This window comes from Lissotriton vulgaris, chromosome 10 (assembly GCF_964263255.1).
Source record: "Lissotriton vulgaris chromosome 10, aLisVul1.2, whole genome shotgun sequence".
In the NCBI taxonomy this organism is placed as follows: domain Eukaryota; kingdom Metazoa; phylum Chordata; class Amphibia; order Caudata; family Salamandridae; genus Lissotriton; species Lissotriton vulgaris.
Window position 1 is genome coordinate 102,630,389 of NC_141698.1, and position 25,340 is coordinate 102,655,728.

Here is a 25,340-nt window from a genome sequence, read left to right on the forward strand (position 1 = left end):
CCTCAAATCCAAAGATCCAGCAGCATCCACAAAAAGTAATCCTTCCAGGTCCACATCCGAATGAAAAGTGACCAGGAGATGGACAAAGCACTGGGAGGAGCCTGCTGAACAGGAACAGGAAGTTGAAGACTATGGGGCACTTCCTTCCTCCCACCCCCCTGCCCCCCTCCCCAAAATGGACTCCTCGCTAAAAAAGTGCAGGCAAATGTCAAACTAAGGAGTTATTCACATAAAAATCATCATTTCTAGAAGGTTTATGCTGCTTGCTGGTGGATTTCTTGTGCAGAATTGCAAATTTATATTTTCGCTCGCCGCATCTCAAATCTCGCAATTGCGAAGTACCGCGAGACGTGATCTCGCCGTACTCGCGTTGACAAACTATCGCTGGCAAGCCGCGATGACGTAATCGCGCTCGCCAATTCCCGCGGGATCACACAGCAAGATCCAAAATGGCGCAGCACTCGCAAACTATCGAAAAAAACAACTCGGCAAACGATGATAAACGCCGCGCGCCGCAAAAATTGTATCACCAACGCCGCGCGCCGCCAAAAAAATCCGCTGCGTGCGAATTTGCGGATTTTGCGGGAAATCCGCAAATCTCGCGGATTGCGGATTTCCCGAAAATCCGCAAAATCCGCGAGCGGAACGGATTTTCCGCCCACGCTTAAAACTGAGGCATCATAATTCGAATTCCACCCCTCTTGCTGTACAAATGCATCAAGCTATGGAAAATGTCATCTGTTCTTCCATTGAGTACGATTGGAAGTTGAATTAAGACAAACATTGGTTATTTTGCTGCAAACCAAGGACCATTGTGGCATATGGAACAAATGTGTCAAATCAACTAGATGGCTGCCGCAGTGAAGCATTTCCCTGTAGAAGAGGCTGGGATAGATAGGGTGGGTGTCCACCACAAGTAATAAAGTCCCAGACTTGCTAGGTCAAGGTAAACGTGTCAGTACTTTAAACCAGAGCTCCACCCCTGGTAGCTACAGCACAGAGCAGGAAAATGTGTTAAGTATTTAGAAGTACCGAAACAGTTATAAAGTCAAAAACACAGCATAATAAAATGCCCACTCCAATGTTTAAAAACTAAATAAAAAGAGAAGATTTCAATAAACATAATAACACCAAAACAACAAAAATACAATAAAGGGAACTGTAGAAATCAATGTTTAAATGTTCAAGTGAAAATAGGGGCGGAAAGAACCAAAGAAAATCTATGGAAGAGCCCCAAGCATGATTTGAGGCCATTCGCGATCGACCCCTGGTTAAGAACAACAAATGTATTCATCCAGGGAAAAAGCTTGGAAGTGGAAAAGTTGGGGAAAACGACCCACTTCAAAAAGAGACTTAGTCACTTTGTTAAAGAAAAGTGTTGAAATTCTTTCAAAGCCCCAACACAAAGAGGGACTCTGAGCAGGCCAATGCTGAAATTATAGCCGCAGCTGTAGAACCAAAGGCTGGATAATTGATACAGGTTAGTGACCCGGGAGCTTTGGAGATTTATCACTGTAACTTTTCTAAGTCCCAATGAAGAATGGGACTTAATCATGTTTTTTTTGAGGAGCTGGGAGCCTTCACCAGGATAAAGCTCAAATTCAATCGAATGACATGGAACTGCAGGTCGGATACTTTTTTCCAGCAGATCCTACTGAGAGTCTGGAGAAAAAGTTTGTTTTAAAGTTTACAAACTTGCTTTTGGTAGCTAAACAACAAGTAGAGTACACTTCTAAGGCCCTCAGGACCTCAGAGGAGACACTTAGAGAATCTCAGGTTGCCCAGCAGATGTGGCCAGCAAAGTCCAGTCCAGGTGCCTCTGGTCAGCTGGGCACTTCAAGGACAAGGCCTCTTGTAACTTATTGTGTCCCCGTAGCCATACAGGAGGTCAGCTAACTGACTCTTGGAGTCCAAATATTTGTCCAGGATCCAAGATGGAGCAGGTTCCAGTTCTTCAAGGCTCCTCTCAGGTCACAGACAGCAGATCCAGTCCTTTTCTAACCTTCTGAGGAGATGCCTTGGGGTGCACATTTAAGGCCAGAACCAGCTAGAAAGTGGAGTTGAATCCTTGGCAGTCTCTAATCAATGAGATAAAAGTTCCGGGAGGCAACCCTACCCACTTTTTCAGCAGCTCCTGTTTTCCCTACTGCAAACATTCCCATAGTTCTCCTCACTCTCATAATCCAAGATGGGGACACCCTTCTATGTTTCTGTAAAGTTGTGTGCCCACCGAGAGGTGTGGTCAGGATAATGAGCAGTCCCCTCCTATCTGGTCACTCAAAACTGGTTCTTGGGGTTGCTTTACACCATCTGAGTTTTGTGCCAACCTAACTATGGGTACAAAGGCTGGGACCTTCGCAGGTGTCACCTAACATTTACTTGTGACAAGGAAGCCCCTATGAAGTAAATTAAGTTCCTTGGTCCTCCCCAACTGGTCTTGCTGCCAGGGGATGAAAACACTTCCCATTCCCAGGCTGTAGTCCTTGCTCTGGGAGCAGTTTTACACCTCAGACAGGTTAATTACAGACTGAGTTGTGGCTAGAGAGCTAATGCAAATTTCAGGCAGGGTAAAGGTAATTTTCTAAAACTTACATTTCCCATATACTTAATTAAAATCCAACGTAACCATTAGATATGAGTTTTATTCAAAATAAAAAAAAATCCTTAAATGTAGTCAGTAGCTGGTAGAGCTCAAAAGTCATAGATTAAAATGTATAATCTATACTATGACTTTTCCTATGTTCCAGTTACAACCTGACCAGATACAATGTTGTTTTGGACCTAGTCACTAAGGGACCATGCCATTTTCAATATCACCCTTGTTCCACGCTTAAATATTATGCACTGTACCTTGTAGGCAGACAGATGTGCTTAGGGGTGACTTATTTAATATTTAAAAGCAGACTTTCCTACCTGTCAGAGGGTGATTTTGATAGGTCTGTACCATAGGTTCAAGCAGATGCTGCCAGGCTTTACAGTTAAACAAGGACAAGGGAAACCCTACTCACAAAGACCCAGGGTATGTAATGTATATCAAGAAACAAAGGTTCTTGTGGAAACAATAATAAATTCTACTGATTCTTAAAATGCACAATGGCAATAACCATGGGTTATATGGATTTCAGACATAACGAAGCCGAGTACAATGTGATTGCATATTTATAGTTTATAACAAATATTCAGACAGATTTCAAAATATACACAAAGATTGGTGCTTAGTGTCCCCAGTGAAAAATTGGAGCCAAAGGGAAATGGAGTAGTGACATTTGTGAAATTTACAATTTGGTTTCCATTATTTTGAAAAAACGACCATATATATTTTTAACAGTTTCCCCCACACACTGTGTACAATAATCAGTGCTGGCGTAATGATTCGTTTAACTTGTAAGTTGACGGCGTTTCGACCCTTCCAAAGATGCAGGGCCTCTTCAGGACCTAATAATATGGGGACATCTGAAAAAATAACAGTTGGTATGCGCAGCCACGTGTGCGAAGTGAAAAACACCGGTCAAGTGAAAAAAGGGAAACCGGATACTCACACTGGACCCAGCCGGATACTCAGTGTGAGGGGAGAGGGGGAGGCTGGCAATACGAGGTGTAGCAGGGCGCGTGCCCCTGTCTGCAATACAGAGCTGTTTAGGAGGTGTTTATCCATGTTGTGTCTTCATAGATAGATTTGTGGAGCAGAGCGGGTACCACAGATGTGGGAACAGGGTGTGGCTAGTCAGTAGGTTTCTTCTGAGTGAATCAATGTTTGACGCGTGCAGCTGCTACGAGTCTCCTCCTCGGCATCTGTCTTGGTGCAATGCTACACCTACGCATCGTCGTTCTCACTCCAGCCTATTCAGGATGGAGTGAGAACGACGATTGCTGCCTAGCAGTTTTCCCTGACGAAGGGCCCTAGAGGCCCTAAATGCATTGGATTTGAATAAACTGCTAAGGATGAATTTGGCTTCAGTCATGTTCTTGAAGTGAGGTTCGGATGGCCCGGCAGGAGCATTAGAAATTTGGGAAATGGCGTTTCCTTGCATGAAGACTAAAATTATTTCAAGTGAACCTTCAGTTTATCAAAGGAATGAAATAACGTTGTAAAAATGGAAAAGAGCTAAATGAACAGAATAAATAATATTGCAAATGCAATTTAAAAAACAGCTGTGCCAATGGTTCGGGCAGAAAGGTGGCCTCAATATGTTGTCGTTTGAAATCCATATAACTCATGGTTATTGCCATTGTGATTTTAAGTATCAGAATTTATTTTTGTTTCCACAAGAACCTCTGTTTCTTGATATACATGCCAGGCCATACAGGGTAGGTCTGGAGCCATGCTTTCACTCCCACTGTAGTTCACAGCACAATAGGTACTGCAGTTCACAGGTGGTATTTAAATGTTCATGCCAGGGGTGTATTTGTGCAACATTTACTGTGGCCTTATAGGACAGTTAATTACACAAACCAGGATTAAGCCGGTTTCAGCATTTTTTATTGGTTAGAGCAAATGCACCTTGGCCTGGACAGCAGTGTGCCAGTGAACAGAGTGAAAAACTGCAGGATCAGACCAAAATAAAAAAATAAATGGGGGCGAACCCACAAAATCTGGCACTTTCGCACAGTACCAGAATCAGCAATAACACAAAAACAAGTATTCTTGGTCGTGTTAGCTGAATACATGGATGGGCAGTAATTGGTGAAATGTCTTTGATAAATGTTATTATTTCCAGAAAAATTGGTTAACGTATAGTACAAGCCGCTCCTTCAGCCTAACTCAAGTTCAGGAGAAATTTCATCAGTATGCTGCCCGTCCCAGATGAGTCCAACCCTTTGATAAGACTTCGGGGAAAAAAAGGAATTATTTTTCCCCAAAAGTCAGAATTATTCAGGTTTGAGCAGAACATTGCAGGCGGAAGACATTAGCATCTCCTTTTCGTGCCAGTGGAGGATTATCTGTGCCGGTCCTGTTGCTATGTGGATTGCTATTGCATTTTATATTGCAGTGGTGCCGATGGAGGATGTGGTGTAATGGTCAGAGTTGCCGACTTTGGAACTGGGGAACCAGGCTTAAGTCTCGACGTCAGCTCAACATCCTGTGATTCTGGGCAAATCACTTAATCTCCCTGTACCTACCAAAGAAAGTAACGTAACTGGTGCTCATGTAAAGCGGTCCAATACCTTCAGGTCGAGTTCACTTTATATAAAAATTGCACACAAAAAAACAAAAAGCATAAGTCTGGCTGCATTAATGTTAATTTAATCGCCACTACTCTGCACAAGGAGCATGGCTACTTTCAGCTTTCTTCTATGTCCATTGATCTCTAAGGGTGGCATTTCTGGTACATTCATATTCAAACGTGCTCGCCAATTGGGCTATTTATTGACTTTTCTTTTGGCTTAATTATCTTGCTTATGTTTTTTACACATAAATAAAACAACAGACCACTAAATGAAATAACATCCAAAAGCACAGTTAATTTTATTGGCTACTGGCGAGATTGGTAAAACCACAACGGTTGCAAACCTGTTCACAGGAGTCGCAGCTGACGACATTTTGGGTGGCAAATGCTTCTTCAAGCTGCCCACAAAAGAGGCCCTTGGCAGAGAGCTGTGGCTTCCTATCTTCTAGATGTCTGATCCAGTGTGGCGGGCGCATCCTAATTGCCCATGTGGGACCGCCACACCCTTAGCGGGCGGTCCCATTTCCCGGGGCGATGGGGGACGGGCAAAGTCCGCCCGCCATCATAATAGACCCCCAGATGTTCAAAGTGCATCTGCATCATTTACAAAAACAGTAAAAAGCTGGTTATGAAATGTTCATAGGTAGTCACAGGTAAAGACAGAAAAAAGTGTGATCAAACATCATCATACAATCTTAACTGTGAAAGAATGTCCCCAAATTAAAATGAAGACCATTAAGGTTAATAAATGTCCCCCAGCTTTCCCTTAAGCTAAATGGCGATAAAACAGAGGTCTTGGTCTTCGGGAAAGACCAAGATGTGTGGTCGAGCGAGTGGTGGCCTCTATCTCTTGGCACCTGCCCCACTCCCTCCCAATCAGCCAGAAATCTGGGTGTTGTCTTCGACACCTCACTCTCTATGACTCTCCAAGTGAACAGGACTGTGGCTACGTGCTGGGGTGTCATTATGATCCTAAATAGAATACGCAACTACCTTTCCCTTCAGGCGCGCAAACAGATTGCAGTCGCTCTAGTTGGCTCCAGAATCGATTACTGCAACTCTTTGTATGTAGAGCTCAACAAGGGCCTTATACATCGATTGCAAATCGTGCAGAACGCTTCAGCACGTTTTGTTCTGGCCCTTCCTATGGCTTCATCAGCCACGACTGCTAGGAAAGACCTCCATTGGCTTCCTGTTCAGTATAGAATCTCTTTTAAGATCCTATGTATGACTTACAGAGCACTGATGGCGGGCCCCGATGATGCACTTGGTACCTTGCTCACCCGCTATGTTCCAACAAGATGCCTTCGATCGGCCGGCCTCTCTCAACTCGTAGTGCCCCGTACTAGGCTGGCCAGATGGGGAGCAAGGGCTTTTTCTGCAGCCGCTCCTCAGCTCTGGAACTCCCTCCCAATTGAGATTAAAACCCTACCCTCAATTGATCTGTTTAAAAAGGCTCTTAAAACCTGGTTCTTTGTTAGAGCCTACCAATGAGAGATTGCTGTCTGACTTGGCGAGCTGTATTATTTGAAGTAGGCGCCTTGACGCCCATGCGGGCTAAGTTTGCGCATGATAAGATACATTTCATTCATTCATTCATGAAGGTTTCATATATTTTGTAAGCCCTAATATGTGGGCCTGCTGAGCCGTCTCAGCTTACAAGGGGCATTGATGGCAAATACAAACTATAGTGTGACACACAATACAATGGAAAAACATTTAAATGCTAGCTCGCTTTTTAAGACTTCTAAATTCATTTTCAAGAATGTTCAATATTGCAAAAGATATGCCGGTCTTCTGATGTATCAAATAAACCATTTTTTGTTATTTTCTTTTCACAGCTCAATTCCCCAGAATATTCACAGTTATGAACATAATACCATTGGACACTCATTTGGAATATAACGCCTTGACCTGGCTCAAGCATCCCCATACAGACCCCCAAGCACCCCCTTTACTCACTCCACAGCTGACTCACATCCCCAAGCCACTTTTATAATACACTGACCCACACAAGACCACAGCCCTCGCCCCCAGGTCCGGCACATCTGTCTCCAGAATATGATTTCCTGTTATAAATTCTCCTCATCTTAATGCTCTTATTTTTAGCGAAACCTGCCTGTGGTTTTCTAATTAATTTTCACCAGCCTTGGGCTTTCAGCGTGTACTTAGCGCGCGTGACAAGTCAGACATCAAAGTAAATAAACTTTGCTACCTAGAAAGTCTAAAGCCAATTAGAACCAAAAACAAATGTAAGAACTTTTGGGGATAAGTCCAAAGAAAATTCAAAGAAGAGCTATATTATACGTGGTTGAAGAGCATTGGTAGTGGATGGAAACGAAGGAAGTCCGTGTATAATAGCGTCAACATTTATTAGGCTGGAATATATAAGACTGCCATTTGATCATCTATGCCCATCTTCTTCAACAACTGCTGAGTGGACTTTCTGAACTATATAATTAGTGGCGGCTGGTACTGAATGAGGGTGGCGGGGCAGGGGGGGTTTAAAAAAAATAAGTCTCACTTACCTTTGTAAGGCCACGCCTCTCCTCCGTCGTCATCTCTCGTCTGCTTCTCTTCTGGTCCAGTCAGGAAGCACACAGGCTCCCCTTGGCCAACCATGACGCTGCTCTCACTATGACAGCAGCGTCGTGATTGGGCTGAGCGCCGTGGTTCAGCGCTCAGACAGGCACTGGGAGCCTGTGCATGTTCTCTAACCAGGCTGTGCATTACAACCCCGTGTAGAAAATGCTAAGTGTGCATGACTGTTTGGCCGGCCCAAGGCGGCCAGCCAAACTGTCATGCGCCCTTAAGTTAAGTGCACATATTTCCTTCTCCCCCTGCTGGCTATAATTACAGCCAAAGTCCCAACTCACCCCGTCCCAAAATCTGCTTCAGCACAGAAAAATAAAATGATAACAACATAAAGTTGTTATCATGTTATTTTTCCTTCTTTGGACTGCTGAAAAGCAGCGGGGCGATGCTCCTCCGCCTTAGCTGAGGAGCCGCCACTGCATATCATCTGACAGGTTATCATTCTATCACAACCCCAATATTTCTCATTGAGTGTCACATGGTGGTTAGTTAATGTGACTGCACTCAAAGGCAGAAGATGATGGAGATAAAAGATTTGTGCTCATATTGGAAGCCCTACAATTGAAATTGACAGTAGGAGGACATGGCTTATCATTGCCCCCTTCCTTCTTCAGACTACAGTTCTCGTGCATATCCTATTCGTCTCCGTATTGCTTTTTAATCAAAGAAGACTGTTTGGAAATTGCAGTGGAGAGAGGCACATCCTCTAAAAACAGCTGTAGGTGGTAAAGTTATAACTTTTAGCAGTAATGGGAACATTGAAAAGCAATCTTTTTTCCCTAGGGAAGCTGGCACCTGCGGTGATTTTGAAATGATAACATTCTAATGTAAGTTATCCGATGTTGTAGGTACCCGATACAAGATCTGCAGAAGCTAATATAAGAATACAAAATAGCAACCAAGCGTCTCTGTCTGATCTCAATCCCTACCCCCCCTTAAGTGCTTTGTATGGGGTTAGTCTAAGCTTTTTGCTGGTAATGCCTAAAAAAGTTGAATAAGCCGCAGACAAACAATAAATTTCCATTACATGAGAAAATTGCAGGGATTTGCCAATGCTCATGTTACCACTAATTCTGTAAATAGAACCACTCAATAAGGTCATCAGTATTATGTCTTAATAGGAAATTCTCAGAGATGCCCGTCTGATTTTTAATATCTCCAAAGGACTCAAGCCAATATGCCCGCCTGTACCCCATGACCAAACTGAGGAAATCTGGATCCAAGTGTAATAAATTTAGTTTCAAAATAATTTATCTACTGCCGTTTTTATTGTGGCCCGCTGTCCATCCACCGCTCCCCACCATAGCGACCTCCGGATAGCGATGAACATAAAAACGGCGCGGTCCAATTACATCTACCCTCCACCCCGCTCCCGCTGCCGGGGCTCTGGTGAGTCAGTCAATCCCAGAGACGGGGCAGGGACGGGCGCTTCCTTTAAAATCAATCCTTTTCAATGGTCTTTCAGCTATAATTAATGTTCACTGTATAATTAGATTGATTTTTTATGTACTCTGTGAGAGGTGGAGAATTTATGGACTATATGCGGCGGGCGGATGCTGAGGAGGCAGACTTTAAGAGTGCTGGGATGCTGAATGGAGAGTGTCGGTGGGCAGGGAGCGGGGACCCTGGCTGCTGACCAGGGGGGACTATATGGATATGATTTGGATGCAGGATGGGGAGTGCCGGTGGGCAGGGAGCGGGGACCCTGGCTGCTGACCAGGGGGGACTATATGGATATGATTTGGATGCAGGATGGGGAGTGTCGTGGGCAGGGAGCGAGACCACTGGCTGAGGACCATGGGGGGGGTACTAAGTGGATATGATTTGATACAAGTGAGACTTACTATCGGTGCATCTGCAAGACATACTCCTAGCGGGTGTAGCAGCACAGTGGAAGCAAAGAAATATGTTTCCAGTGTGCTGTGAAAGCATACGGCGTAGGCATCATTAGAACTCCAATATCAAAACAAACATTGGCAAAGTCAATAGGTCTTGCATTGACCACCAGCCATTTGGCTTGGTTAATGCTTGTTTTCTTATGGTTTTTGCAAAACTGTATTGTTGGGGAAGCTGCTGGGCCCTCCTCAATCAAAAAAAAAAAAAAAAAACACTGATTCAATGCAAAAAAACTATTTTATGGCCTCAAAATGGCACACTCTGCTCTTAAGGCATCTGGGTTGTGTGTGAATGTGCTCCTTGCGAAAAGGCAGAATTGTGTAATTCGCTGTAAACTTGGCCAATGTCTAAAGTGAGTGAACTAGAAATACCCACTGCATGTGGTAGTGGAACGGAAAAAAATGTGAACAACAAAATAACAGACAAATAAACGAGGAGGGGTGGCTGAAAGGCCATATAAGTAAATATATTATATATATTATATCAGTGAAATCAAAAGGTCTTGGATAACAAATACCTCTATCTGAAATAACTTTCATGAAGGCAAACATATCTCCAAGCAGCTTAATGAAACATGGCTGGCCTCATTGTGCAAAAAAGTACCAGCGGTGCAAATACAATACCAACATTTTGAAATGTAGAATTCGTTTTGACGGATGTATGACGTTACAACGCATACTTTTACCACGCATATCATTACAATGCAGTTTTTGCAACGCATACCATTACAACGCATAGCGCTTTGGGGTGCTGGATAGTGAATAGTTTAATTTACTATTCCAACTCCAGTCCCCGTGGACACTAGGGAAGGTGTTGGATAGTAAATTAAACGTATTCCCTATTCTAGAGCGCCCCCCAGCGCAATGCGTTGTAATGGTTTGCGTTGTAATGACTGGGTTGTAATGGTAGTGCGTGGTAAAAGATTCGTTGTAAGGGTTGTATACCGTTTTGACTTTAGTTGTTTAGCATCAAACGTCCCCTTGCAGCCTCTTCATACGACTTATTAAAATACTCACCATGGAAGCCCCCCATCAGACACTTGTGGGACAGCCTAGACCTGTACTTCAATTCACATAAACCGCCATAAAGGGATGATTCTTACACAAGTTTGCTACACGATACTAGTAGGCAAAAAATATCACTGTACATCTTAGCCCAATAGATGCATACCTGTAATTGCATTTTCGACGTTACGGTATTTTTATTCTTTCTCCTTCTCAGGATATATTTTGTATTTTACTTTACTTTATTGAATACCAGAGGCTTGTCTAAGGTGGATCCCATAGCCCTACGACTAAGCTATAATAGCGTATGACATGTACTCGAACTACAATGTATAGATTGTCATATTACCACCTCAAACTGTATTATGTCCTTATTGTATGTGTCTTATTCTGTGTTTGATTTTCTGGAAGCAATCATTAAAAACTTTTGAAATCAGAAATACTCAGTGGGGACATACAGTTGGCAATAACAAAATCAACATTCAGGAATTACGTGCATATGGAAGGAATTGATTCCTGGTGAAAATGTTCACCATAGCGTTTCATTTTACATTTAAACCCCATACAAACCATTTGTAAGTGGGCAAAGGGAATTTACCCCAGAATAATGGGAATGGCTTTAATGCATGGGATCCATGTTTAACTGATGTTTCGGATCTTTCTTGAGCCCGTGCTGCCAATTTAGTCCATTTTGTTCCAGAGCAGGGGGCCCTGCACGTCAGAGGCACTGGCGTAACGAAAACTGAGGGGGCCTCCCTGCACGGAACTTAGAGGGGCCCCCTCCGAGCTCAATCAGGAACTCTCTGGCCAGAGGGCAGTGCCGAGGGGGCCTCCTGAAGCTTGGGGCCCCCCCGCACCGCGGGGGATGCGGGGGCCTGTGCTACGCCCCTGGTCAGAGGTGTCGCCTCCATGTTTGTTCCATCGAAGCACTGTCTGGCAGGCTCTCAAGAATGGACGGGTCCTGATGCTAATGGTAGCGTCCTAGCATGGCCGGGTAGCAATTTATGTGGATACCTTTGATTCTCCATCCAGAAGTCTTTCTGCAAGGTGCCTGTCATCTGGTGTCGATTCCTGCACTGCGATTTAACACCTTGGCTGCTCTTGAGGATCCTCTGCTGTGCTGGGCCATAATGTTAATGGGTGTGGTCATGACGAGCTCAGCTCGTCATGAGCACCCTAGAGGTATACCTCATGACGAGCTGAGCTCGTCATGAGCATCGAAGGGTTGTTTATTTAAAATATATATATTTGTATAGCGCCTACAAGAGTCAAGAGGAACCGAGCGCTTTATATAAAAGACGGTACAGAGCACGTAAAACAAGCATTCCATACCAAGAGAGATTAAAAGGTAGGGTGAAGAAGTATCACTCGCACAAGCAAGTTATATAGTATTATATAGAATTAAGCAAAACGTATACACACACGGTGCTAGTCAGATATTTGCACTGCTTTTCTGAAATGTGTACAATAATAGAAGACAGATGGCAAGAGGAGCCTAAAATGAGGAATAAGACAACCTAATAAGCGGTACAGCGGTACAGCGGTACAGCGGTACAGTCTGTCCGTGGTAACTATAGGTCATACATAGCTGGGTCTTGTGGCTTACTGGACTAATGCGCCCACTTTCGGGGCTTGTGTTTCACCTCATCGTCAGAGGTTCAAATCCTGATGGTCCTTTCATCCTTCTAAGGTCGATCAAATTAGTGTCATTGAATTGGATAACAATGTACTCCTGTTATTTTAAATGCGTGCTTCAGAGTCACTGCTTCTGCGGGCTCTCGTCTTTTAACCTTGAGGTTTGCCCTCGTTTCCACCTTTGTATGCTCTCTGTCCACAGGGGTCGTGAGGTGCCCCAGGGGCACCACAGATAGAAAGGCACTCAAGAGCTAGGATGTGACCAGATACACCCAATGCCTGCCTCTTCGCAGACGTAGATGAATGGGCTCAGCATGTGTTGAACGCACCGGGAGCCACCTGGCCCTGCACAGACGCACCTGGTGGCATGGATTTAAGTGCCGGAAGTCATGTGGTCCTATTGCTATTTTTGGGGCTGATTCACAGAACTAACTTAAGACAAAATCCTAAACTTACTACTTTCGGTATTCACAGAAGTTAGGATTTTGTCTTAAGTTTGTCTTAAGACAGACTTAAGACAAAATCCTAACATAAGTCTGTCTTAAGTCTGTCTTATGACAAACTTAAGACAAAATCCTAACTTCTGTGAATACCAAAAGTAGTAAGTTTAGGATTTTGTCTTAAGTTAGTTATGTGAATCGGGCCCATAGTCTTTCTGTAAAGCGCCAATCAGCACTTCACCCATCCCAAGAGCACTGATGGTAGCAGCGTTTTCAAGAGTACTAGCAGTCACTTGTCTCCCTAAGGGTCCTATACAGCGCCACCACAGGTGCCTCGTTCGTAGCGCTAGAGTTCATTTGGTCCAAACGCTCTGCGTCCATTCTAGTGTGTTTATATAAAGCGCAAGAAGACACCTGGTCCGAAACCTGTTCTATACGTAGCATGTGTTGAAAGTGCCAGGAGTCCATTGGCTCGACACATAGCTGTGTGTGCTAGTATGTACTTAAAGTGCCAGGACCATTCGGCCCTAGACACACTCACATGTCGTAAAAAAAGAAGTGGGGGGACGCTGTCACGGGAAGTGACATCAGACAGGAAGTGACGTCACGGAAGGTGCCGAGCTCCTCGTCCCAGAGAGGCCAAAGAGTGTCCAGCTGTTTGGCAGGGGGGACGGCGTCCCCCCGGTAAAATAAGTGGGGGGACGCTGTCCAGCCGCGTGGTACCCCGACTCGAGCCCTGGTCACATATGACATCTAGTGTTGACAGTGCAAAAGGCACTTGGCACTACACTCACAGGGTCATAAATACAGAGGGGTCAGTGCAAAGGCGAGCTGGCTTTGGTGCTCGCGCCACATAATTAGTGGCGAGCTCAAATGGTACTCGCTCAGATATGACCATCACATTTACCACCATTTTTTTAATCAAGGGTGACTGCTAGCGCAAATGGGAAAACACATGGAAAACTGAAAAACTATCTGTTTGGGTTAATATTCAATTTTTGTGCAAATCCATAAAAAAGTTGCACAAACTCACACAGCACCCAATGCAATTTGCACCAAGGAGTTTCTATGCCTTCACAGTGATGACAGTATCAGGCGCTATAGGAAACTACACCTTGCACATGTATAGCATGCTTTTTAAATGTTGTAGGAATTGCTTGCCACTTCAGATAGCCATGTAAGAAACTGTCCTTTTTCATTGCTAGGAGTCCGTGTCCGCACACACAGTCTCCTACAGTAGTGTGTTTTCCTGTGCTATGGGGCACAAGGCCCTATAGGACCCTACACCTATGAAGAGTCAATTAATATATTCAGAAGAAGTATTTAAATGAATGGTAGTAGATAATGGAGTGATAGTAACCAGGGTTGGATTGGGCCGAAAAGTATGCCTGGGCATTCTAAAAAAAAAAGTGGCCCATGTTTGCGGATTACGCCTTTTCACAAACAGTGCTTCAGTATTATGAAAAAAGAGGGGGGTCTCTAAAAGAGGATGTTTTCTAAACGTCTCTGAGATAAATAGATGCAAATGTTGCCTGGACTCCTTGTGCATGGATTAGTTTACACTGGTGCTCCACCCCTGAATATAAGTAAAGCCTCTACTGCTCAGGCCTCCTGCCCCAGCTCAGTCTGTATACATTAAGGGTCCGGCCCAGCGAGAGACTGGGAATGGCATCTCCGCCCCATTGGTCAAATGAAGGTAATAGAGGCTCATTTGCCTCCGGTAAGGCCGCTCGCCCTCCACTGGGCCGCTGCTGGCGTCTGAACACCACAGACACAGCCTAAATCGGCCACCACGCTGCCCAGAAAAGCGGCCCATGGCTGCAACTCAGATACCGGCCCATCGCCCATCGCCAGCCTTACCAATCCGATCCTGGTACGAACTAAGGAACCCGTTCTGAGCTCCTTGTATTTGGAGCAGTAATAGCGTGCCTGGTAAGTCCTGATACCACAGGGCTCAGAATTTCCAGGTGCGGTGTTACCTCCCCACGGATCAGAATGGGTTAGAACGCAGCTATTGCTCACATTTTCCTCATAGCAAATTGCAAAACTCTATGGGGCTTATTTACAAGGCCCTTGAGCGGCCGGTGAATCACTTTTTGGGGCGCACCTGCGGCACAGTGTGCTGGCCCATATTTACAAGACCACCCAAAGCCACCTTGCCTGACTTTTCATGGCCTTGTAAATACAGCCCCTTTTCACGCATCACTTTGCATGAAAGGGGGCCTGCCATGGGTGTTGCTGTGGGTGTTCCCATGCAACACCCATGATTTACAACATTTCGTAAACCTGAGAATGCATCAAAATCCTATGCCTCACCATGGGAGGCGAAAGGAGTCGCAACGAGGAGAAATACTTTTATTTTTTCTATTTTTCTATATGTGTTGCATTCTGCAGCAAACATACAAAGAGGAAAAAAACATCAATTATTGTTTTTGTACCAACACAGGTACCCTTGCACAACTTGTGTTGCGGGATGCACAAAAACAATCATCCAGCAATACAGGTGGTGCAAGGGTGCTTGTGTTGGCACATGGCAGTCAATTGTGCGCCAGCGCAGGGTAAGGCACAGGGATATGTCATATTGTTGTAAATATGACGCATTCCTGTGCTTTAAAATGACGCAGCTTAGTGCAGCAAATTGGCTTGCAGCGCCGTGCTGCATCCATTTTTTGTGAAGGAGGCCCTAAATCTTGTGGTTTTCCCCAACATAAATGTTGCCAAGTTCTCCTTGGTGAAATCTGTGTACAAAAAAATCCTGCATTGGGAGCAGCACAATAATTCCACATTTGTGATTACCGATACTGCACAGTAGTACCACACTTTCAGGGGTCATTTAAACGTTCGGCAGTTGAATACCATCCAGAAATTGATATTACCGCACCAAAGCCGTCTTTAGCACGGGACGGCCGGTGCAGCTGCAACTGGTGCTGATCAGGGAAGGAGGGGGGGGGGGGGGGCTGAGGGTTGGGGTTCCCTGCACACAAAATGTTGAGTACTCTGGTGATTAATATTCCTGCTGGAGAGAGATCAGAGTTTTGGTAGTTTTCACTCATCATAAAGTAGCTTAGAGGCTTAATGTGCCTACTGCAACAAATGTGTACCATGCAGATCACAGAACTGGGTGTGTGTGAACTCGGAGTATGGCTATAAACAAAAATGAAATGTATGGGAGAGAGGGGCTATGAAGAGATGGGAGGCACAGTTGGAGGGTGGCTGTGTGAGAGAATTCATGGAGAAGGAGGTCATTGAGCTACGCCAAAAAGAAGGATGGACTTGTATCGCACTGAGTTCTGCACACAGTCACCATTTCCAAGAGTATGACTATAGCAGATGAATTTGTGGCCAGAACTATAAGTGGTAATTCGCATTTCGCACTCCACGAATTCAAGAATACGTGTTGTGCAGCGTCGGTTGGCACAGATCGGGGTGGGGGGCCAGGACAGGGGGTCAAGAATAAAAAAACGTACCTCCTCGCCGCGTCTCGCCGCTGTGTCCATCGTCGTCTCCGGAACAGAGCCCCAAGGAAGCACCCAGTCTCCCCATAGCAAATCACAACGCTGCAATGCAGTATTGTAATTGGTAAGCACCCAGGCTCCCCTGAGCCAATCACAGTGCTGCAATGCAGGGTTGTTATTGATCTAAGCTTCGTAGTTTGGCTCTCAGCCAGGGAATGGGGGTCTAAGCATGTTCTGCACCCAGGCTGTAATGCAGCCTGGGTGGAGAACATGTTAAGTGCGCATGAATGTTTGGCCGGCCCCCGAAGGTCGGCCAAACATTCATGCGCACTATAGAAAATGCAACCCACCCTCCCAGAGCTGAGCAGCCCATCCCTTCCGACCCGCAAAGCTGCCGCAACAAGGAATAATAAAATGATAATAACTTAGAGTTATAATTTTAGTTTTTCCTTTAGTGACACTGCCTAAAAGCAGTGGGGCGACGCTCCTCCGCCTTTGTGAAGGAACCGCCACTGATTGGACCGTGGCATACCGCACTATGTGTAATCCTATTTCAGGTGACAAGAAATCGGGGACACATTAATGGGGGCCTGAGTGGAAATTGCGTTCACCTCTTGGAATCCTGATTGGAAAAGCGATGGATACCCAGCCACACGCCGCGCGTCAGGGCCGGGACAGCGGGCTGATTGTACAATCTCTGAAACCCACCGCAGTGTATTAACCAGCACATCACATGTCCTCCCTTCCAGCAGCCGCTATCTCCATGACAGTGAGGAATAGTGACCACGAGCTGAGAGAAATGCTGCTAACGCTGCAGCTGGCGCGTGGCCAACGTGCGACGTCAGCAGCTCTGGCGCCAATCCAAAGCCGACTCTCCAAGTCCTGCTAGAGTTATAAAACGTATTTTAAGGTTAAGACCAAACCCTCGGGCTGGGTTCTGGCCTTGACTTTTCTTTTTTGCAACTGGGTCACCCCATGCGTTTGGGCTGCACTAAGACAGGAAGATCATGAAAAGTGTTTTTTTTTTAAGTGTGGATTGTTTGCTAAATGTTACAAAAATCTTCAGCAACTAAAAAGTTGGGAAAAATGTTTCATACCTATCCTAATGCTTTTTATTAAAATTATGAAAGCCATTTCTGAACCTTCAAAAGAGAGGATGAACATTTGAAAAAGTATAAAATGATTTATATATATTTTTCAAACCTAGGCGAGATGCACTGATTTGTGCATCAGTTACTCACCCTGCAGAACTATTTTGTACCCTTTTTTCACGAAAATGAAGAGTTACACCATTCTGGAGGAAGCCTTTGCCTACTCCAGGGGCAATAAGATACAAGTTTCCAGAAGCTTGCCTAATTACCCGATATAAACATCTACTATGATCTTTGCACCCATAGTTTGCCACAGGTCCAGCCAAGAAGAAAAGGAAAATCTGGCATGTGCTGGAATAATTGTCATCACCTCTACCTCCAGTATAGGGTCCACTGTTGTAGCTGGATTTATATCTTACACATATTTACCCAGTGGGAAATAAATTGCACTTCCACCTACCTTTTTGATTTTTTTTTACAAATAATTATTTTAAGGTAGAGGACAACGACATTGACTCACTTTTTGGGATTGGTAAAGTAGGTATATAGCACAGTTTACATCTCTAGCCCTTCCCCTTAAAGTCTGCAAGCCTTGGATCGGAGAGGGTATTGTCCACCCACTTTCCTGGTTTATCTTTCTGGCTTCAAGATTTTTTTTTTTTATTACTATATTCTGGTTTTGGATGGTTGTAGGAAAGATTTGTAAGGAAATACAGTTATGTAAATGCTGTCTCTGCTCACTGAAACAGAATAAGGTAAGAACAACAAGCTAAAGTGTGTTTTATTTGGTGAATGCGAGGGAATAATCAAGATGGCTGCCATCACCTAGATAAGATACCACAAACTATCTAAGACGGGATGAGTAGCGAGCCCAGTAGCATGGGCCAATGCGTAATGTTATGGTGCTGAACACAGAGGTGGGTCTTATCATTGAGTTATTGTGTATACAGCAAGATGGATAAAACACCATTTATACGGTGATAAGTGTGGTGCATATGGATGAAGGGTTTAAAGGGGGGACCTTTTCTCTTAATCAAAGTAATAGAGAGCGCCTGTAGACAATACCCATCAGTGTGAAGATTCAATCAATCAATCAATCATCGAATTTATAGAGCGCACTACATACCCGCGAGGGTCTCAAGGTGCTGGGGGAGGGGGTCGCAGCAGCTATTGGTCGAAAAGCCAGGTCTTGAGTAGTCTCCTGAAGGACAGCGGGTCTTTAGTCTGTCGTAGTAGGAGAGGGAGGGAGTTCCAGATCTTAGCGGCGAGGTGGGAGAAGGACCTACCCCCGTAGGTGGTTCTGCGGATGCGTGGGATTGGGCTGAAGGTTCAAGGGCAAGAGAATAATCAGATCACAAGGCCCTTTCAGCAGTCATCTGCATGTGCCTCAGTGAAAGTAATTCATCCGCCCTTGCCTTTATAAGGACTTCTCCAGTATTAGGGTGTCTTTCATAGATTCACATGCTTGAATATTCCCCGTCGTCGAAGTGGGAGTCCCATGGTAAATAAAATAGCACTAATGCTAAATATAATAATATATATAATATATATATGTACATATAATACATGATAAAGAATAGGAAACATAATAGAAATCTCAAAAAACTATTCCTACATAGGAATGCATGGTAAAGAGAAAAAAACTACTTGTAACACATTAGTGTCATTATGTTAGTCCAAATTACAGCCAATCAGGCATCAGCACCCTCTAGAACCTTCTCCTCTGAAGCTCAAGCCCTCAGATTTTCTACTGCACGTCGTGTGAAGGGAGAACCACCTGTTTACAGGTAAGTAACAATTGTTCATCCACCTCCCCTGGCACAATTATACTAGTCTAGCGATTAGAGGAAAGGGCAATGAGACCATCTACCACCTTTGCTGGCCTCACTTGCTTAACGCCACCAGGAACAGTATCTGAGTTAAGGAGCTGCACCTGGATTGAGCAGAGTTCAGAGATAGCAAATGTAGACAGGAAAATTGCTGTCAAAGTAATGAAAATGCAGGATGCAATTTGGGGTCTTTGCAAATGTTCTATCTTTAGCAGTTTAGAGCCGGACTGTTAGGTCTTAAGCGTTGGTGAGATCTTGAATTGGCGGGAAAACTATGTGCATTGCTAGCTTGGCTTCCACTTAGATTATTGGCGGGAAACCACTGAAGTCAATTTAAAAAGGAGTGTCTAAACATTTATGAAATCTGCTTACATGGGGGTGACAGGCTCTTAGCTACTCAGCTAGTTTCCATTTTGCCAAGTCAATAATCTTTTCCTTTTAAACAGGACTTAACGCAAAGCTAAAACAAGCACTTAACTTTGACGTGTAGACCTACAGGCAGTCATATCTGTGTAGATCCTGAGGCTTCTCCATTTGAGAAAATGTTCATGTGAGAATCGAGAGAGCACAATAAAGAGTGGAACAGTAAAAGAAAAACATATTACTAAAGATACATTGAGAAGGCCCATGGACAAACACTTGTTCTTTCATTCCAACAGGTGATGTCTGGATACACGTTCCCAGTCGTCGGGGAACAATTTCAGAACTATACAACTGAACAAAAGAAGGAGCTGACACTCCAGTGCTAGCAACAACAACTTGGTATGTATGTGATGTCTTGTAATACAACAATCTCTTTACTTTTAAAGTAAAGCTCAATTGTTAAAGGGGCTGGAACCATGTGCAAACATCTAAAACTGTGCTTGACAAAAAGACAGAGAAAAGTAATTTATTTGTGCTAACAAAAAGCGATACGTTCTCTCTACAAATGGCCACAAATAATGTAATGTAATGTAATGTAATGTATGTAATGTATAGGCATTTATATAGCGCACTACTTACCCAGAGGGTCCCAAGGCGCTTCGACCGCTGCGAAACCCTTCCTGGCTTCCCTGAGAGATGGTCCCTTAATGGGTATCTCCAGGGTGAGACCAGGCATCCCCGGCGGTCTGGTGGGGCCGTTAGTGAAGATGAGGCAAGCTAATGCCCAGAGTTGCCGAGTGTGATCGCTGATCAGAGTGGGCACCGAGGCGAGAGAATTGTCGAGTCCGCTGACCCTGGTCCAGAAACCTGCCGCGCCGGGAATCGAACCCTGGTCCCGGGCCGTCCTCTGCTCTCGGGTAAGGCAATCACAAAGTGAAACTGAACGCCTTGATCACAACAAAGTCAAAAAAGTGCCTTGGTAGGTAGCCCAGTCCAGTAAGAAGTGGAGCAACAGATAAGAGCCTGCCCTGCATGAGTTATAAACAAATTTATAGTAAGCACCAAATTGTGTAGCTAAGTGGACATTTTATAATGATGCAACAGTTATGAAATTCTGGTCTCTGTGGTCGTGGGAAGTTAGCAGGCAAAGCGTGGTTGATGGGTACAGATTACATTGTGTCTTCCAAATGCAACTAAGGACCACATTAAGTGGCCCCGGCAATCATTAGAATTTGCATTTCTGTGAGAGGAGGGGTTATAGGTCCCGATCCTTTACTGGCCGTTAGCAATTGAGCAAGTCTTGTTGCGATACTTGTCCTTGACCGCGGGAAACCCCTAACCCCCTAAACATATACGAGTTTCAAGGTGGTTGTCAGGGCAAGTCAAATTGGTCATGTTATCTCAGAAAAAATTCCAATAAGCCTGATTCATAGTGATAGTTGTTTACATAAGGTGTTGTCACTCATTCTGAGGAGGTGAGCAAAGAAGTGACTGACAGCCAACACGTATTTTGCCCCTTTACATGGCCATCTGGCCTGGGGCTTCCTCAGGGCGTAAAAATATTTTTGGAAACTTGAGTCGTCTTTGAAAGTATGTCCTGGTCAATCTTACGAAGTACGGGCGTAATGCCTAACCGGTCTATCTGGATCGAGTCTCCAAATATATTTTTACGCCCTTGGTGTATTGGAATTTTTTCTGAGATAACACGACCAATTTGACTTGCTCTGACAACCATTAGAATTTGCATGCCAAGTGCCGATGGCAGAGCTGGCATGGAAGTCGCTAACCTCACCGAGTGACAGGACCCTTGTATAGTCAGATGCGATGCTGGTATAGGTGTGCCAACCCTATATGTCACTTCTCCCACCACGTGTTCACCCTGGAAAGGCACATCACTGAGTATTGCATTGTGACACAGGCACCCTCTCCACAAGGAAGCTATGGCCTCTTAGTTAAGGTGTCAGCTGGAAGTCAAGAAGGCCTGGATACTGAGCCTGGCTAGCCTGCTTAACAATGCTGTGTGATCACTGAGGTTCTGCAAATTATCTCCATCTCCCTCCATCTCAATTTATTTATTTGCCAACATTGAAATGTGAAATTCTGCTTAATTAAAGGAACAATATTCAGCTGCTTTTGTAGTTGACTTCAAGAGGGACCTGGACGTGCTCAGCCTTAGTTTAACACGTTTCCTAGTGTCTATGCCATTCGTGAGGGTGGTGTGGAATTGGGGCATGTCAGTGGCACATTTCATATCAAAAGGTTGTTATTGGTTTGCAAATGCCACGTTGCCAGGCATCTTAACGTTCTCTGAGTGTAGTCACAATTCATATGCAAACCAGGAATGATTTGTTGTACTTGTAGACGTAACTATGTGTCGCCATCTTCCTGGCAAAATTACACCAGCCAATCATTGCTCTGTGTCATGTTCTTCAAAACTAAGGGTAGGAGAATTAGGAATTAGGGTAGATTTTTATATCCCCGGCATGCATTTTTAGCATGATAGGCACAGCTCGCGTACAAAAGGCTGCTGAGATCCCAGCTCAAAGCGTTGTCCATCTGGTCCCTGTACGTTCGGCGGTGGACATTGCTTGCGCGTCACCAATCTGGTTTCACAGTTCTCATGTGACATTTCTGCTCTCACCAAGGGACATATGTATTAAGCCTTTTTCGAATCGCAAAGGCCAAAATTCGCAGAATTTTCGGCCTTTGCGAATCGCAAACGGCCTTTATGCATGATTTGGGATGTATGAAATATTCGCAAAATAAGAAATAGCAAAGATTTGCGATTCCTTATTTTGCCATAGCATTTAAGGAATCGCAAATTTGCAATTCCTTAAATGCTATGTATGTAGCATTTTTGGGCTGCGAATTATGGTTAAGAATTCGTAAATTACCACCAACTTGTAGTTGATGGTAACTTGCGAATTCTTCAAAAAATGCACAATTTGGCCTTTTTGAAGGTGGCATGTGATGCACACACATGCCCATAGGGCATGTATGTGCGCCATATGCACACTCATGTACATTTCAGGGGTGCAGCAGGGTGTCTTTGAGACACGCCTGCACCCTTGAAATAATTCTCAAATTGCGAATTCGCAATTTGAGAATTATTTCGCAATCATTCCTATGGGCCTCCTGGCCCATAGGAATGCATTGGAAATTATTCCTTAATTGCGAATTCGCAAAATGCAAATTCGCAAATAAGGAAGATTAAGGAATCGCTAAAAATACGCGAATTTCTTCATACATACCATTTTGCGATTCCTAAATAGCGATTCCTTTAAAATCGCTATTTAGGAATCGCAAAAGGGTTTGTTGATACATATGGCCCCAAACCTCCTGTGAAGGGCAATTGCTGATCAGCATGAGGCACTGGAAAACAGGAAAACAGGATATTATACAACATGCACGTAGCCCAAATAATCAGAATTTACTCAAGATTCTGCTCGCATAACAAAGAATTTGAGCACACCTATTTAACACTTAGTGGGGAGAGAGGGATTCCATTGAACACCGTCTAACTCTCCATATTCCACAAGTTGTAAACAGCCCAATAGCTATATTATTAAATAAATAAATATTTATCTTTCGATATGTGTGTGTGTATCAGAACTCAATGGCGTTTCCATCTGGTATTCACAAATGTCTTACATTCTAAAGGGCTAAAATCCAGCAATAGATATCGAATAAAAAGAGCAGAATCTATTATCACCGTTAACGTTTATGGAAGTGGTTATAGTACACCATTGATAGTCCCGGAAGCCGCATGCAAAGCTTGAATGTCTTGCGACTCAAAGTCAGGCGCCCGGCCACGCGACCAGCAATAGAGAACATCAGTGGAAATGCCCACATTGTACAATTGTACAACCAGCCTCAACCCACTTCTTCGTCGGCTTCCCAGGCCACCAGAGCTCTCCTTCAACAAGATTTCTGCTACAGAACTGAGAGACCTCAACATCATCTCTCCCACAAGTTCCCAAGCGAATGCGCTGCCCACCCTCCATCCGGAACTTCTTTGCTCTACTCAACGCCTCGTTGAATGAATCCCACAGGGAACCCTTGACAGAGGGATCATTCATGCAAACGTCCCCCCCCCCACCCCCGAAGTGCCACGCTCCTGACCAAAACTGTCACCAATCATTCCTCGCTCTCGCTGAAGCCGACCCGCGGTATTTAAATTTAGTTGACGGCCTGTGGATATTTGACAAGCTATTAAATGCTTTAGGACCATAATTAACATCCAAGGCTTGACTTAAAATCATTAGTGATTGAGTAAACGCCATTTCTGCCCTTTGAATAATAAATTGTGGTTTTCTTATTATTCGAGCTTGGTAGTATTTTGCTGCCCAGAAGCAGATTTTTTCTTTTTTTAATGATTTTTTGTTATTTTTTTTTCCAAGACAGGAAATTAGCATCAGTTCCAAACCAGTTCTCATTTATTACACCTCGTAGATAGCAACACAGAAGCCCATAGACGCCTTACATATGTGCCGCATATCCTGGTAATAGCCTCCAAAAACATCTGAGTCCTCCAGTCCTAATCCCAGTATAAACATTCCAGCCGGAGAAAGCCATAAGGGCCATACATCAGAAACACCTTTACTTAAACATTTAGAATTATATGCAGAAGGAGGAAAAAGATGGAGGGTGAAAGTAGTGGAAGGGAAACTGATAAGGCAGATGTATAAGAGCAATTTACAGACTCATCGTCGTGATCTCCTGGGCAGTCTTATAAGGTGTGACTATGACACCATGGTCTAGGTTCTGGATGCAGACATCACCGAGCATGCTCAGTTCCTGCTCCGGGAAGGATAGCAAAATTGGCAGCAGCATCCCAGCAAACGATGTACCTTTGCTCGATTCGCGAAGAGACAATGCTACCACTATGGACACTTAGTACATTGCGTTAAGCAGGCACATATAGACACATTGTGGGTTCTAGAAGATATTAAGAAGGCACACTCTGTCGATAGAAATATAGTCAGTGTTAGATTTAAGTAAATCCACACACGTGATTAGACAGTTGATGTTAGAAAATATTGCCTATAATGTTTAGGACCAGGGGCCCGATGTAGGTAATCCCAGATTACCGATTCTTAAATACCGAATCATACCGATTCGGTATTTAAGAACTGGCAATCGGGATGTAGGTAATTAATTACCGAATCGGTATGATTCGGTAATTAATGAATCGGTATTTACCGATTCTGTAATTGCCATTGATTCCTATGGGCCTTGAGGCCCATAGGAAACAATGTCAATTACCGAATCGGTAAATACCGATTCTGTAAAATTACCGAACTTGCAAGGGGGACAGGGTATCACTTTGACACCCTGTTGCACCCCTGATTCTGGATTGTGTGCCATGTGGCACACATACATGCCCTCAGGGCATGTATGTGTGCCATATGGCACAGGTGTACATGCACAGATGTGCATGTACACAGGAATTCGTTATTTACCATGACATAGTATGTCATGGTAAATAACGAATTCTTAAGGGCCGGTGGCACTGTTTTCAGTACCACCTACATCACAAATTTGAGATTCAGTAAATTTACCGATTCGGTAATTTACAGAATCGGTACATTTACCGATTCTGTAAATATACCGAATCGGTAAATTTAAAGCCCCCTACATCTCCATCACCAAATAGCGGTCGGTAACGGCCGAAATCGGCCGTTACCGACCGGTATTTGGTGACCTACATCTGGCCCCAGGTCTTTTTGTGGAGTACAATGCTACCAGTACCTGCACTTAGAACCGCAGTGCCGTCTTAACACATGGGGACACTGGGAAGTTGCCTGGAGCCCCACGAGCATAGGGCCCCTGCGAAGACCAGAATCTAACACTAATTTTCTGTA

At 44.3% G+C, this 25,340-nt stretch overlaps 1 protein-coding gene across 1 annotated transcript in view; it reads left to right on the forward strand.

The window, feature by feature from the left end:
- ELFN1 (extracellular leucine rich repeat and fibronectin type III domain containing 1) overlaps positions 1-25,340 on the forward strand; it is an 802,098-nt gene that overhangs the window by 635,604 nt on the left and 141,154 nt on the right. The window contains exon 4 of the mRNA XM_086940611.1: positions 19,773-19,875. The gene's annotated coding sequence lies outside the window, so the exon portion shown is untranslated. The remainder of the gene's footprint in view (positions 1-19,772; positions 19,876-25,340) is intronic.